General features: G+C 49.6%; 1 protein-coding gene and 1 long non-coding RNA gene across 19 annotated transcripts in view; both read right to left on the bottom strand.

The window, feature by feature from the left end:
* Nucleotides 1-13925, bottom strand: part of Pax2 (paired box 2) — a 92971-nt gene that overhangs the window by 63256 nt on the left and 15790 nt on the right. The window lies entirely within an intron of this gene.
* LOC143271158 (uncharacterized) lies at nt 3233-7643 on the bottom strand. Its single transcript, XR_013048368.1, has 2 exons — nt 6570-7643; nt 3233-6537 (listed from the first exon to the last, which is right to left on the bottom strand). It is a non-coding gene; the product is annotated as an uncharacterized LOC143271158 (long non-coding RNA).

Raw genomic sequence — 13925 nt, 5'->3', positions numbered from 1 at the left:
AAATCAGGACCTTTAACAGCCAATTGGACGGTTGCATATCTAGAAAGAGGCTGGAGAGACGGCAAAGCATTTTAATTCCTGCAGAAGATCTGACTTCAGTTCTCAGCACCCTGTCTGGCAGCTCACAAGTGCCTGTCGCTCCAGCTATAGGGAACCCAACAGCTCCGGCCACCAGGGGCACATGCACTCACATGCACATACCCACACATAATCAAAATAAAAGTAATCTTAGGATATCTGATAAGCAATGGGCAGGCACTTGAGTGTGGCTCTTTGGGGGTTCACTGGACTGAAGGCGGTCACTGAGCCAAAGCGGGGAAGCACAAGATCAGGCCTTAGCCTCCTTCCATGGGATCTTCCATAGAGATGAGAGACATGTCCTCCTGAGTCAGGACGACTTTGGTTTTCACCTTGTTTTTGCTGGGCACAGAATAATTAGAAAAATCTATTATTATGCAGTTACTTTGGACCACTGCACCAAATAGACTAAGCCCAGAGTAATTTTGCTTCCTTAAATCTTTTCTTCAAATACCCTTCCCTCGGCAGCGGTAGTAGCAGCAGTGGCTACTGGACCCCTATCCTCCCGGGAACATCCAGACGCAAAGGCCCACACTTGACAGATCTGCCAACTGTTTGCTTGCTCCTCTTTTTCATCCTTTGTCTTTGCTCCGTTTTTCTTTCTTTCTCCGCCTCCTCTCCCCATTTTGGCATTTAAGCACCAGGACAACCCTTTAAAACTATCACATGAAGATTCCCCCCATCACCACTGTTTCATTTATCTCTTTAAAAAAATTACAAATGCAAAGAAGCACAACTTGGGAAAATGCCATGGAGCCTGGAAAATGCCAACCTTCAACTCCTCAACCAAGAGCCCGCTCGTCCCGGAACAGCGCAGACCTGTACGCGAGAGCATGCACACAGGCATGCACACACTCACACATGTATACAGGAGGGGCTTTCAGGGGCAATTACTTAACTAACTCTGTTCAGTGGTCAGAGACCCGAGGCACAGAGGTTCTCCACCTCCCGGAAAACAGAGTCAACTCCTTTCCTGAATTCAGCAGGTCTCACAGGATGCCATGATTCTCACTGACACTCACGATATTCAACCCTGCTCATGGACTATCCTTTTGGCTCTTTAAGAAGCTTTCTTTCTTTTCCTGTTTGTTTTTTTAGATACAGTTTCTCCATATAGCCCTAAGCTGACCCTAAATTTAGGATCCTACTGACCCAGCCTGAGTGCTAGGATTACAGATGTGAGCCGAGACACTTGATCCTTCAGACCTTCTTATTTAAAATACTTCAGTGCTCCTACGCATACAAACCAGAAGACACACATATTGACACAGTCTAAAACTAGAAATGCATACTTGATTATTACTATTGCAATAAGAACAGTAACATTTATTGATCCCTTACTATTGGCTAGTTGCAATTCTAAGTAGATTTATTTGGGGGGGGGGCTCATTTAACCCTCATGAGAGCCTAGAAAGACTTAAGTGATTATCCCTACCCTATATGACAAGGGAAACTGAGGAACAGAAAGGACATGAGATTAGCCAGAATCAAAATATGGCCATTTCTTCCTGGAACTTGCCTCTTGCATTGTGCCATGGAGCTTTATGTGACTTGTCTGGCACATAAGAGGCGCTTAGTGAGACATTTCTGAATGGGTGAATGAAATGATGAATGAATGAATGATCTTGTCTATTAAGGACCTTCGGATGGCAGTTTCCCTAGTGGAAGCCAGGCCTAATGGACGGCCGAAGGTTATTTGGATGAAGCCTCTTCCAGTGTGTCCAATGGCTGTGCTTGTCCAGACACTAGCTGCTGCCACCACTGTGCCTGGCCCAGGCTCCCTTTAAATCAGAAATCAGACCCAAGTGTATCCAAGATGCTTTCTAACCGCCCTTTGTTCCCTAGAACACTTTTCTCTGAAATAAGTGTTTCCTGAGGTACTGGGTCTGTGCCTGAACGAAACCCGAGAAATCTAATCCGCCAGGTGGACGTGCTAAATCACCAGGTCTTTGGCATCCTATGGACAACTAATATAGATGATTGACTAAAGTTTTTGATTTCCATCCAGATGTTTGGGCGTTGCTGTGGTCGTTAACCTGCTTGTCAGCAAGTGCTCGTGCATCCCCGAGACACAAGCGAACACTACAGAGGAAAAGAATAACCCAGAATAGAACAGACTAAAGAGGACAGGGTAGCACTTGTTTGCAAAATCAGTCAGGCAGGCAGTGTTCCAGGAGTGGGCTGCTACCTTGGAGAACCATTAGAACGTGGCTCCAGCTCACCAGAGACTCATGTGCTTAAAGACCTTTAAAGACTCTCATGCGGCCATATCCTTGACGGTCTGCAGAACCATCCCAAGCAGATCCCTGCACAGGGAGCCGATGGATCAGTCCCAGAATCCAGCACAGTGAGCAGCCTACCCACTGCCAGGCCAGCCCACCTCCCTGCACGGTCAGGCACACGGGATCCCCACTTACTGTCAGCCCAGGCTGTAGATTTTGCAGAGCTTGGTGTAAATCTGGTTTGTGACTTTGTACACGAGCCCCTATTTGTGATTTAACACTCTGCCTCTTCTCATCTCTCCTACCTCCATTTCCTTCCCCTCTTGCGTTTTAATGCTATTTACAACTTCCTTACTCATAGAGTACCACGGCTATTTTTCAGTGTCTCTAACTGATATACCCAAATGATTTTTCTTACCTAGGCTTTTCTCTCCTCTCAACTGAATTTATGTTTTAGTAAGCAGGAACTTCATATCACTCCATTCAATAGTATTAAGGGTTACTGCTTCTATCAAAGGGATCGTGGCACTAAAAGACTCATCGTGAGGGCCATTTGTTTATTCTTATGAGCAAGCAGCTCTCCTTCTGTGTGCGTGCATGCGTGCGTGCACAGTGTCCTTCACGACGTGTGCCTCTATGCTCCACTACCCTATGTCAATGCCACTTGGCCTTGGCAGGAAGGGCCCAGCACACCCATGATGTGGGCAGCAGCTGCCCTCCCAGGGCTGGAGATAAAGCCAGACTGTAGGCCCCGCCTGTTGACGTCATTGAGTTCTTCTAGGAGCAGTCACGTATACGCCTGGTGGGTTTATTTCCTCTAAATCCTCCCTCCCACGCCTCTTTTTACCTCAGTTGCAAGGAAGGCTTATGATGACATTATTCACCAGCAAGTTTGTTTGGTTGTTGTTGTTGTTGTTTTTTTCCGGGGGTAGGGGGGTGGGGGGGTCCTATTCTTCTAGAAGGAGGAAGGTTAGAAAACCAAGAAAATGCTTTCCTACATTACTGTCTTGCCTATTGTCTTTTCTCCTCTTTAATTCCTTCTATAACTTCTCCTCATGGCTTATTGTATTTGACCTTGAACTCTAGCCCCTTCCTTCACAGCAAAAATTTGCTGCACAGTAGACAGTACCTGCAGAATAGTTACCCAGCCTGACAGGCCTGGAGACCAGTAGTCAGAGGGGCCAGACCATCACTCCACTCCTGGAAATAAATCCCATTGTATTTGCATTTTAATTTTCCACATAAACAAAGGCTCAGAGTACTCGCTTGGGCAGCATCACTGGACGAATTTAATTAGAAATGAAAAGTTTATAGGGCCCTCTTTAATGCGATTAATGCTCAGTTAACATTTATCACATTCGAATGCCGGAATCGCCTTTTCTGAGCAGCCACTAGCCATGAAATGAATTTCTCTCAACTTTTTTGTACCTACCCTGAGAGGTCATCTCTTAAGAAGTCTGCATGACCTTCCAGAGTGTCTCCATCAGGTCAGGAGTTGAGGAAATGGGAGTAGAGGAAGGGGCAGATGTTACATGGTAGGCAGGGTGGTAGGGAGGAGAGTTTCTAGAAGGAGCTGGACCAGAGCCAGAGGTGTGTCCTCTGCAGGAGGCCAAGCCCCAACCTAGAAGGCTTGCAGAAAGCCTCACAGCTGCCTGCTTCAGCCTCGTCCTGGGGCCCCGCATCAGGCTTGAGGCAGGGCCGATCCGTGTCAAGGCATCTGGCCCTCACCTCTCTCTCCTGGCGCCTTTTCTCTCTTACCTGGGAGTTCGCCAGGCTGCCCCTCCCAGGACCATAGTGTAAGGAACCTCCTTTCCTCCGGCTTTCCCAGAAGCCAGACAGTCCCAGCAAGTGGACGGACGTCTGCCTGCCCTTCTTAGAAAAGCAGAGGAGAGTGGGGAACAGGACACCTCCATTGGTCCCTGGAGGAAAGGTGGCCTCGCTTATCTTATCAACGTCTCTTCACTCTTCAATTAGCATCAACTGAGATTGGTCTCTCTCCTACCCATCCATCTAACCCAGGGGGAGAAGGGGAAGGACTGGGGGGGGGGTGCACTCCACAGATGGTTGCAGATAACCATCCTGACCTTTGGTCTCATCCATACCCAGTCTGCCTCTGAGGTCACAGGTAAAGACAACCAGTGCTATGGCCACCCACAGGTGACACACTCACTTCCAACAGAGCAAGTGTGCCCTGATCTCACCTGGGCCCACACTCCCAGATACAGGTGTGCTCACAGATCATGTCAGAACCCTTTGTAGACCTGACCTGATCCTTACCTATTGACTCACTGGGACATCTATTGTTCCCTTGAGCCCTCCCTCTCTGGATAGCACTCAGCAACATCCTGAATGAGCAGACTATCCACACGATGGCAGGGATTCTCGCTCTGGGACCAAACAGTTCAGCCAGCCAGGAGCTTTCTGAATAAAGAAACCACCAAGACTGACTTCTGAGAGCTCCCAGCGATGCTAGGCCAGCCTCCCAGGCTGTGAAAGCCAGGCTTAGCTAGAAACCACCAGCCTCCGTAGTCTCTAAAACAGAGCCACATGAGGCCCCCCCAGGCCAGGGCTATCAGCTCCTCTCAGGATATGATGAGCGGCACACGGGGCAAAATGAGGTCCTTATGCCTGACTGTCTCAGTGATCCATCAGACCCAACAGTGTCCGCAAGGCTCCTGGGCTCCTTTTCTTGCCTGAAAGGTATGGACTGGGCATCTGGACCCCCAAAAATTCCAGGGCCAAGAGGGAGCACCAGAATCAGGAACGGCACCCCCGGTACTAGCTAGATGTCATCTGTTTGAACTCTGGGGTCCCTTTGTTGTCCCTTTCTGCCCTGTTCTCTCTCCCAGGTCGCTACATCCTTCCTCGTATTTCTCCGCTGTGCCTGCAAGGTGAATACTGCTCCCTTTCCAGGCAGCTGCCCTGCTGTGGAGCCTGCCAGGAAAAGCCTGGCACGTTCCCCCAGCTTTCTCTGCTCTCAGGCCACTGCAGAGGGAGCTCACCACGGTCAGACAGGCCTGAAGGAAGACAGGCATAGCAGGAAGTCTGGAGCGGTGTGGCCCTAATCTCCGGGTAGCAGGGCAGAGGGGAGTCTGCTGTGGAGCCCCAGAGAGCAGGGACCACCCTGCCTTCTTCCTGAACTCTCTCGTGCTTTTCTTGGGCCTGCCAATGACAGCCATACTCACTGCCAGGGATATGCAGTATGCTGAGGGGCAGGTGGTCACAGCCTTGTTCACGTTCCCGTAGCTCTCTCTTAGAAAGGACAGTGAGACTCTGACCTTGAGGACTCGCCTGCAATATCACTTCCTCTGTCGCACCCTCATGGGGGAAGCTTCTCCCCAGCTGGTGTCTCCTTTTCTCCTTTGTCAATTCTAGGCTTCTCAGAATGCCACCAGTCTGAACTGCCAGCTACCCTGGGCACTGACTTTCTCTAACCGTATCTAAAATGCTTCGGAGGACCAAATGTCCCTTATTTGGATTGTGGCACCCTGTCCCCTTTCTCAACTGTAGCTCCATTCTCTGTGCTCCAGTCCCCAATACCATCCAGACCAAGGGGGCTCCCCCAACCTCTTCATCCTCTAGCTTCTCTTCTCCTCCATCATGCTTGTGTCTGCCTCACATCTGCTACTCCCCCCCATCACCCATGACTCCCCAACTCCTCCTCCAGCTAGAAGGAGTCCTACCATCTCCCATGACATCCCCAGAAGCTTGTGTACGAAGGTGCAAGGGAAATGTTGGTCCCCTCACACTGCTCTATCCTAAAGCAGACATCAGTGTACGGAGTTACACGGACCAGAGGCTGCCGACTGCTGGCCAAGACAGAGTCGGACCCAACGTGTGCTTTGTTTGTCTAGCACAAAGCTGGTAAAATTCATCTTTTGGGGTCCTGCAAGATGGCCCACCGGGTAAAGGCACTTGCCATGCAAGCCTGAAAACCCGACTTCAATTGCTAGAACTGACAAGGTGGGAGGAGCGGCTGGGGAGATGCCTCAGTGGGTAGAGTCTGCTGTGCAAGTGTGAGGGGCAGAGAACTGAGATTCCCAGAACCGACATAAATGCTGAGTAGGACCAGTGGCCCACCTGCAATTCCAACCTCAGAAGACAGAGATAGGATCACCAGAGCAAGATGACTAGCAAGACCAGTCATATCAGCAAGCTCTGGGTTTGATTGAGAGGCCTTTCCTCAATGAATAAGATGGGAAGCTATGGAGGATATTTCCCGATGTTAACCTTTAGCCTACACACACACACACACACACACACACACACACACACACACACACACACACACACACACACTGCACCAAAATGGGGTGCAAGAAAGGTAGAATAAAAAGGATAGAATCAACTCTCAAAAGTTGTCTTCAGACTTCATCATCCACACACAAACAATAATAAATGTAAAAGCTTTCTCTGTTTCAAGGCCCGTAGGTTGGGCCCATGTTCTCCAGCTCCTGTAGCCATCCATGTACCTTTTCTGGCAGGGCCCTGAAAACACTGCTTGTGACCCCTGTGGCTACACACATTTCCATCAGTGCTCTGGGCACACACCAGCTTGGACTTGGGGGCTCTTCTTTCTTTACCCTTGCATCCAAAGCCAAGTTATCTGGAAGAGATGACCATGCCACTCTTAATCCTTTTTTCTCTGTCTCTCTCTCAACATAAAACACCTCACCACATTGTCACACAAAACATCTTCTCATCCCCTTGTCACTCAAGAAACACAAGAAAAGGGCCTGATATTTCCATGGCTCGAATAAGCTGTGAGTGGAACTGGGATAAGTGAGTGCTCCCATCTGCCCCCCTTCCACATGCCTTGCTTCCTACCTGGCAGTTTTTTGGGTACAGGGGGGCCTACTTTTTCTCCTTCAGGTCAGGCCATTTTTCTCTCTTCTCATAGGCAGCAGCTCCCTTGCCCAGCCTTCTAAGAAGTTCCCAATCACTGCCTTTGATACTGAGCCCTGTCTTCTCCAGTTCTAACATGTATTTAATTTCTCATCTTGAATCATCCTTGTTCCCTAGTACCTGGGAAGGATCTGGAGTCTGGTCCTGGGCCCAACAGAGAGAAAGCTATGTTCATAACTGTATACTACTGTTTTTTTTTAAAATAACTTATTTGAACTTATTTTATGTGCATTGGTGTGAAGGTATCAGATCCTCTGGAACTGGAATTACAGACAGTTGTGAGCTGCCATGTGGGTGATGGGAATTGAACTCAGGACCTCTGGAAGAGCAACCAATGCCCTTAACTACTAAGCCAACTATCCAGCCCCTGTTACTGCCATGCTTCACGCTGGGTATCCTGGCCTGTGGTTCCCTGAACCACAATGTGTGTGTGTGAGTGTGTGTGTGTGTGTGGGGGGGGTGTCTGTTTTTACTTGCTTGTTTGAGACAGGGTCTCATTCTATAGACCAGGCTGGCCTTGAACCCATGGAGATCTGCCTGCCTCTGCTGTGATCAAAGGTATGCACCTCCATGCCTGGTATGGATCATAGTTTGGGGGACCTGATAGAGCATAGTCTTGGCTACTGGTGTGACTGGTCCCTAACCAGTCCTGCCCACAGGGCTTGGGCTCATGTCAAAGTAAGGGTGAACATGTGATCACAAAAGTCTCCATCACAGAGGTGTCGCCACAGCGTCAAAGACTCTTGCATTGGGGTTCACTGGACTGAGGGAATATTGTAAGATAAACAAAACATGATGGAAAACTTGACCCCAGGTTGTCTAAACTGTGAAGTGGAACCACGTTCAGCCCAACTCTATGGCTGTTACCACTCCAGGCAATAACCCAAATGACTGACTTGTGATTAACCATCTGAGCCAAGGACAAGGTGCCCAGCCTTGTACTGTAACAACGGGTCACATACCAGGGACTGTTTTCTTTGTTCTCTTGACCTCAGAGACCTGGACCTAAGGGTAGATACAGGTAGACACACAAGCATGCACGGTCTCCCACACAGAAGGTAACAGCCTTTACTCCTATATACCATGGTGCATACATTCTACCTGCACCTCAAGAGCATCGAACCCCAAAATGTGACCGACAAGAGGAAACCGTCTCTGCCCAGTGGCGGCAGATAATTCTAGGAGACAACTTCTCTCCACCTGGTGTTTCCCTTACTTGGGCACTGGTTGAGAGGCACCAGTCTCCAGGTCTCAGGAACCCTTCTGCCTTCTCGGGGCGCTTCATTGACCATAGATGCCTCCACTTGTGAACCTGAGTTCTGGACATCTAGTCTGATGGGGAAGGAGGTATGAAAAGACACAACAGTAATCTAGAAAATTGGCAGGCCAGTTGGGTGCCATCTACTGGAGTCTTTTAAGGACATGGAAAGTGGCTTCCTCTCAATGTGTACATTCTCCTCCTAATGGGAGAACTGCAATGCAGGCCCAGATAGCACCAAGGAGGAGCTCAGGGAAGCCCTGAGTACCAAGGCCCTGCCGAGTGGCCAGGTCTGCTGCTGTAGGAAGCTGGGAGTGGACAATGGGCCCCTGGGTTAAAGTGTTCCTTCATCAGTCCTGCCGAGAAGGCTGAAAAGCAGGGCCTCCATCCCCTATGGGCTCACGGGAACCCCCTCTCCAGAGTGCAGGCTTTGGGGAGAATGATTCATCTCTGCTGGTTGCTACTGCTTTTCTCACTAAAGCTGTGATGTTCTAGTCCTCAAGTCTATCCCATCATGTTAGCGATCAAGCCACCCTCTGAGTACCACACACCCACTCCCCAGCCGCCCTCTAGAGCACGTGTGCCCACCACCCCAACATCCAATGTTGCCTCTCCCTCCTGAGGATGACGACACAGCAAGCCTCGCCTGTGCCAGTAAGCATGCGCAGCCCTGCCTTCCCAGCCTCTTCTTCTCCAGGACCCCCTGCTTCCCTTCTCAAGGAGCTGTTCCTGCCTGGCACCATCGCCACTTGGCTAGTTCCCCTCGTGGCCCCTCTATTGAACTGTTGTGTTGTCCATTTCCCTGTGACAAGGGCTCTGGTTACAGAGTTATTGATTGGTTTCATGCAGACAGATGGGCCCTTCCTGGCTCCCATCGAAATCCCTGGCTGTATGGGCTGATTGTTGCCTCCCAGGGTATAGGATTGCACCAGAGACCACCCTCCACGCAGTCTCCTTTGCTCGGGCTGTGGATGGTAATAAATGGAGTCAGCCTGAGCGATAATAAAAGCAATCCAGTAGGGTTACCTGTGCAGACACAAGATTTATGCCTCTTCATATTTGATGTGATTGTTTTATTGAGTTCTCAGAACAGTTGGGACTTTATTTGTTTATTTTGGGGTTCACCCACTCTTTACCTCTTTATATCACCTTCTAAACCCAACCTGGAGTTTTTAAGATAACCCCTCATCCTTACTTCTCAAAAGTTGCCAGATGAGGTAGGAACTCAAGGCAACCAACTCCTGGAAACCCATGAGCCAACCACCGGGGATCGTCAGACCCGGAAGCCTATCACAATCTTCTCAATTCAATCCCAGAATGATAGAAGGAGAGTGCCAGCTCCTGCAAGTTGTCCTCTGACCTCCACCTGAGTACTGTGGTAGGTGTGCAACACATACACACACACAGAGAGACACACACACACACACACACACACAATAAATAAAGATGAAACGTGAAACATTAAAAACACAAGAAACAGATAAACAGCCATGCCTGTCTCACATGCCTCTCTAAGTATGGGTGACCAGAACAGCAGGGACTCTCTCTAGGAAGAATGGACGAGCATGGCTTTGAAACAGAAACCACGGAGAAGACGCTACTTGCAGCCCCTCTCAGAGAGGCCTAGAGCCCCTTGTTTTTCTCATCCCTCTTTGGGATGAAGCCTTTGTCTTAGCCCACTGACTCACGCTGACTCTGTCACCAACAGTGGTGACAAACAAGCAGCCGGGAAGATCTGAGAGACGTGGCGAGCACTGCCACCCCTCTGCCCTAGCTTCCACGCCAAGCCTGGTCCAAGAGTCAAGTCTTGGGGATCCAGACCTGGGTCTCAGAGGCAGAAGCAGACATGTTGCATGCTCTACGATGTGTCTCCAGAATTCCCATGGCTGTGATCGGTGACTAGCAGCTTACTTGGGGGAAACAAGTGGGAGACCACTGCCCACCCCAGACCAGTGACAAGCCTGAGAATGGCAGCGCAGGGGACACCAGGGTGACACCGGCTGGCAGTGCTTCACACAGCCCTGAGGCCATGGCCTTCCAAGTCAGTGCTGCTACTGGAGGAAAGTGCTCCCTCCGAGCCAAACAGGCTGAGGAAGAATAAAGGGGTGGTGATGGGTGAGCCCCAAGGGTCCACTGCAAGGATCTAAGGGTACAGAGTCCTTAACCCCAAAAAGTGTTGACTAGCCTCAAGGCCACACCCAAAGAGTCTTCAGTAGCCCTAGAGTCCACCTGGAGTTCCTGCTGTTCTCTCAGAGAAGTGGTCTCTACCCAGGGCAACAGGCCAACCTAAAGACTCAGATGTATCATCAGGAAAATCCTTCGTGCTTCGTCAATAACTCAACCTGACGAGGCAACTTTCCTCCTCTTTCGGTACGTGGATCTTCCATCTCTACCCTGCCCACAGGTCATTTCCCAGGCCAGGTTTCAATCTAAAGTTACCTGTTTACAAACACGGTCCCCAACAGTGGTGCCACACAAGCTGAAGAGCTGGCAACTCCACACTCAGCCATAAGAAGCCCAATATTTACAATGATTCAATAAATCCCAAGACCTGGTCAGAGCTAAGATTTTAGCCAAGGGTCTCTAGGTGTGGATGGTTCCCTACCACACCTTTGGCCCAGAGAGGTATTTCTACGAGGATCTGCCAGGGGAGAACCCAGGTTGGACAGCCAGGGCTTTATTGTGACGGGATCAGAGAATGCCAAAACCATTTTTAAAGCATGAGAAGCAATTTAGTTTATGGCCATAACAGCATAGTTCAAGTGCGGCAACAGCATCTGTTTCGGGGGGAGAAGACGAAAACCTTTGGCTCAGGTGGGTGAGCAGGTGTAGACTTCCTTTCTTGCCAATGTTGGCTCCTGAGCACTCTTACTTGGGACACGTATGTATGTACATACATACGTGTGTGTATGTATATGTATACATCAACAACAATAGCAGCACAGGTGGACACCCTACCATCCCCCAAGCTCTGCACTCAGGCACTCCCCACTTGAGTGCATACCACTCTCTACACACAGGGAAATCTCCAGCTGCTTCCTACAGTGAGTGAGAATCCTTAGAACAGAAAGGCCCAAGTTCCTGATACAACCTGCATCTGCAGGAATGCCACACCTTTATCAAGCATTTGCAAGAAACACTGCTCCAGAAGAACCTTCCCCTTCAGGGCGGAGTACCCACAGGAATGGTATTGATGATTGGGGTGCCCAAATGTGTCCCACTGACACACTGGGAAGCCCCAACCAATTTTTCCAAAGTATCAACCATGGGAGGATTCCTCCCAAAGCAAAATTTAAAACAGCCTGATAGATCCTGTTGACAAATTAAGCCTTGAAGCCTAACTGCGGAGCCATGGCTCTGTTGTTGGCTTCCCTGTTCCTGGCTCACGCTCCATTCACCTTCAGCAACGCCTACCCAGAAATGCCTCTTTCTCCACACCCAAAGGAAGCCTGTGTGTACCTTAGGTAACAGGACCCTGTGGCCAACAGCCTCTGTGACTGTCAGAGTGGTCGGGCTCAGGCCATTCTTTCCCTAAAGTGCATCTCACGGGCAGCCAGCTAGTTTACTTCCTTCCAGTTTGGTAGGTGCACCTTCAGACCTCTGGAGTTTGATGTCCGGGTCACTTGTTCTCTGTACTCTAGGACTTCTTTTCAGGATGAAACGTTTTCAAACTTGTGCCCAAACCAGCTTTAAAAATAGCCCAACCATCCATGGATATGTGTTGGAGGGGGAGCGGACAGGGAGGGTGCTAGGTGAGGCTGCCACCATGCCAGACCCAAATGAAGCAAATCACTGTAACAATATATGTCTCTCCCAAAGCTTGCAATTTCCATCACAGACAATAGGTGTATCTCCAAAACAGCCCCCAGGGCACCGCTCCCCAGCCCAGTGACATCACTCCTCATCTCAGCTACTCTTGGCTCTGCTTCTGTCCTGTCAAGACCTCAGTTCTAACCCACCGCAAGGACCACCACCAGCTCTAGAGGCAAAGTCTCTGAGTGGCTCAGGGGAAAAAAAAGAGGAAAAAAAAAAAAAAAAAAGCATTGTCCCTTGTCACACCTGCCTCAATACCCAAGCTTCCCCAGCCTCTTGACTTTTAAATGCAAAGCCCTTATTGCTTTCTCAAAACACCCTGTGTTTTTCTCCAGCTCTTTTGGAAAGTGTCTAAATGTCAAACAGCCACACATTTCCAGTACCTAGCTGAGCCAGGCCCAGGGAGCTGGAGAGTTTCGGAGGGTGTATAATTAGCCGATCAGTATTATGTTACCCTGTTCATAACTGAATCACCATTTTAATACAGATGGCACACACTGGGATAATTTCTGGGGTCGCCTTGCAGTACGTTACAACATGAGTGTGGCGGAGGGAATCTTCTTTAGCCAAGGTACATTCTACCAGCTAATTTTACCTGCTGTTTTCAGGATGATTTGGGATAATTCCATATCATTTGCAAAATATTAAAAAAAGATAGGTGATGCTAGTTGCAGAAAGAAACACCATCTGAATTATTAGTTGTTCTGATAATGGGCCTGTAAAGAGTTTCAAAGCATAACAGAGTATGAAACTCTTAGCTATCTTCTCGTGTGGGGGTGCCTGAGAATGGGGGGACCTGCTTCTGGCTGGAGTGTGACTTTGGCAGCCCTGAATCTCTGCATGCAATGGCTGGACTGTAACAGATCTGCAGCTCCAAAGCCAGTTTGGGATCCTGGGATTTAGTACTGCCTGAGTGTTCTGAGGTCACCCCAGACTGATACCCTGGCACACACTGGCTGGGGTACATATGCATAAAGCATAACCTTGTGGTCTCCCAGATAGCACTCCAGAGCGACCTGGGGCTTAAGAGACCTGAGTATCCTGCAAGTTGAACTGACTAGAGCCTGCATGGTCCTAGTGTCTGAACCCATCATCATGGAAAAGGTTTCAGCCTCAAGATAGGCATGCTTGGTGGTGGGGGCATCTCCCAAGAGTCAGCCACAGGGACCCAGCTCTCACTCCCTGCCTGGCATCCCAGTCCTTGTCCAGCTCCTCTACTCTCTGCCAAGTCCTGGCTGGTGGCTGGCATCTGCTCTGCAGGCCTGGATGCCAGTGCTTCTCGGCCGGAAATTTGTGTGGAGCTGGCTAGCAAGACCTGGGCTCCTGGGAGGCAAGCTTTGTGGGAGCTGCCTGAAGGGGTAAAGGAGTCAGGGTTCTGGCTGCCCCTGGGGAAGGGTACATGACTTTAGAAAGAAAAGTCTGTTTGGAAGCAGTGAATAGACAGTGGTCATTTTAAAAGCTTTGCTATGGGCTGTGATTGTCTCTAGATCCCGAGGCGGGTAATCTTGGAGTCTTAATTACCACAAACACTTGGATTCATTTTCAGGACACCGGCGGGAGAAGCCTGGCAGGGAAAACCCAGCTCTGAATTGGAAAGAGCCCTGTCTGTCTGTCTGTCTGTCTGTCTGTCTGTCTGTCTGTCTATTTCT

Source organism: Peromyscus maniculatus, chromosome 1 (genome assembly GCF_049852395.1).
Source record: "Peromyscus maniculatus bairdii isolate BWxNUB_F1_BW_parent chromosome 1, HU_Pman_BW_mat_3.1, whole genome shotgun sequence".
NCBI lineage: Eukaryota > Metazoa > Chordata > Mammalia > Rodentia > Cricetidae > Peromyscus > Peromyscus maniculatus.
This window is presented reverse-complemented; position numbering and strand designations above follow the sequence as displayed.